The sequence below is a fragment of the Chiloscyllium plagiosum genome, chromosome 8 (genome assembly GCF_004010195.1).
Source record: "Chiloscyllium plagiosum isolate BGI_BamShark_2017 chromosome 8, ASM401019v2, whole genome shotgun sequence".
Lineage (NCBI taxonomy): Eukaryota > Metazoa > Chordata > Chondrichthyes > Orectolobiformes > Hemiscylliidae > Chiloscyllium > Chiloscyllium plagiosum.
Window position 1 is genome coordinate 106,983,345 of NC_057717.1, and position 2,581 is coordinate 106,985,925.

At 48.3% G+C, this 2,581-nt stretch overlaps 1 protein-coding gene across 1 annotated transcript in view; it reads right to left on the bottom strand.

Annotated features, from left to right (window-relative positions):
- LOC122552394 (cAMP-specific 3',5'-cyclic phosphodiesterase 4B-like) overlaps positions 1-2,581 on the bottom strand; it is a 462,527-nt gene that overhangs the window by 20,349 nt on the left and 439,597 nt on the right. The gene's annotated exons all lie outside the window — the stretch shown is intronic.

Here is a 2,581-nt window from a genome sequence, read left to right on the forward strand (position 1 = left end):
TCCTTTCCACCTATCCACTCCACCCTCCTCTCTGACCTATCACCTCCATCCCCACCCCATTCACCTATTGTACTCTTTGCTACCTTCTCCCCAGCCCCACCCCCCCATTTATCACTCCACCCTGGAGGCTTCCTGCCTCTATTCTGATGAAGGGCTTTTGCCCGAAATGTTGATTTTCCTGCTCCTCAGATGATGCCTGACCTTTTCCAGCACCACTCTGATCTGAACTCTGGTTTCCAGCATCTTCAGTCCTCACTTTTGCCTATAAGGTATTTACCTGCCACCTTGAGTCTCTCCCCAGTAGACACGGTGTGTTTAGCAGCAGCTGTGACCCTCTCCCCAATAGGTACCTCTGAATAAATTACAAAATTTGCAGACACTACAAAACTTGGATGGATTATGTATAAACTTTGAGGATGTGGTGTGGAACTTCAAAAACATCATTGACAAGTTGGAGTGGGTACATAGATGGCAGATGAAGCTCAGTGTAGAGAAATGTGAGATTTTGATAGGAGGAAGATGGAGAGACAGTATAATATAAAGTGGATAAAGGTGATCCTAAAAGGGGTGCAGGAGCAGTGGGGCCTGGGTTTATCCATGTGCAAGTCATTGACGATTGCAGGACAGATAGTGAGTATGGTTAGTAAAGCATGCAGTATTCTTGACCTGCAGTCAGTTAGCTTAGTTGGCTGGGGAGCTGGCTGTGATGCAGAATGCCACCAGCACAGATTCAATTCCTGCAATGGCTGAGGTTACTCTAAAGGTTTCGCCTTTTCAACCTCTACCCTTGCATGAGGCACGATGAATTTCTCTGAAAGGGACAGCAGCCCTATGCTGCTCTGGGACTATAGCAACTTCTACTGCTATCCTCAGCTTCATTGATAGGAAATATAGGAACTACATTGATAGGAAACTGAAGTATTGTGTCCAGTTCTGAATGCCGCACTTCAGGAAGAATAGAAAGACATTGGAGAGCATGCGGAAGAGATTTACAAGAATGCTTGCAGGAATGAAGATACATGCATAAAGATTAGAGAAATTACAACCTTCTTCCTTGGAGAGCTGAAAACTGAGGGGATATCTATTTGAAATATTTAAAATCATGAGGGACTGGACAGAGTAGACAGAGGGAAAATTACCACCCATGAGAAGAAGGAATCAGAGATTGAGAGTAAATATGAAACGAAAGTGATATTGCGGAAATCACTTTCAGACAGCGGGTGGTTTGAGTAGAGAAGACACTGCTGAACAAGGTGGTTGAGGAGGGGTCGATTGAGGTGTTCATAAAAGAATTACTTGGTAAACTGTGTAGAGTTTATAGGGAGAAGGCAGCAAAATGGGAGTAAGTGTGGCACTGATGGTGTGGGACTGCATCCCAGAGAGAGTTGGTATGTGTGGGAGTAGTGCCCAATGAGACTCAGTGTGTGTAGGAGCTATACCCTAGTCAGAGTCAGTGTGTGTGGGAGTTGTGCCCCAGTGAGAGTCAGTGTGTGTGGGGCTGTACCCCAGTGAGAGTCAGTGAGTGTTGGAGTTGTACCTCAGTGAGAGGCAGTGTGTATGGGAGCTTTACCCCAGTGAGTGTTAGTGTGTGTGGGGGTAGTACCCCAGTGAGAGTCAGTGTGTGTGGGATGTGTACCCCAGTGGGAGTCAGTGAGTGTGGGAACTGTACCCAAGTGAGAGACAGTGTGTGTGGGACTGTATCCCTGTCAGAGTCAGTGTGTGTGGGATGTGTACCCCAGTGAGAGACAGTGTGTGTGGGATGTGTACCCCAGTGAGAGACAGTGTGTGTGGGACCTGTATCCCAGTGAGAGTCAGTGTATGTAGAACTGTATCCCAGTGAGACTTCGTGTGTGTGAAACTGTATCCCAATGAGAGTGAGTGTGTGTGGGACTGTATCTCAGTGAGAGTCAGTGTGTGTGGGAGATGTACCCCAGTGAGAGTCAGTGTGTGTGGGATCTGTACCCCAGTGAGGATCAATGTGTGTGGGAGCTGTACCCCAGTGAGAGTCAGTGAGTGTGGGACTGTACCCCAGTGAGAGTCAGTGAGTGTGGGACTGTACCCCAGTGAGAGTTAGTGTGTGTGGGAGTAGTACCCCAGAGAGAGTCAGTGTGTGTGGGAGTAGTGCCCCAGTGAGAGTCAGTGTGTTTGGTAGCTGTACCCCAGTGAGAGTCAGTGTGTGTGTGGGAACTGTATCCCAGTGAGAGACAGTGTGTGTGGGACTGTACTCCAGTGAGAGTCAGTGTGTGTGGGATGTGTACCCCAGTGACAGACAGTATGTGTTGGAGCTGTATCCCAGTGAGAGTCAGTGTATGTAGAACTGTATCCCAGTGAGAGTTAGTGTGTGTGGAACTGTATCCCAGTGAGAGACAGTGTGTGTGGGACTGTATCTCAGAGAGAGTCACTGTGTGTGGGACTGTATCCCAGTGAGAGTTAGTGTGTGTGGAACGGGATCCCAGTGAGAGTCAGTGTGTGTGGGATTGTAACCCAGGCAGGGTCAGTGTGTGTGGGATCTGTACCCCAGTGAGAGTCAGTGTGTGGGGACTGTACCACAGTGAGAGTCATTGTGTGTGACTGTATCTCA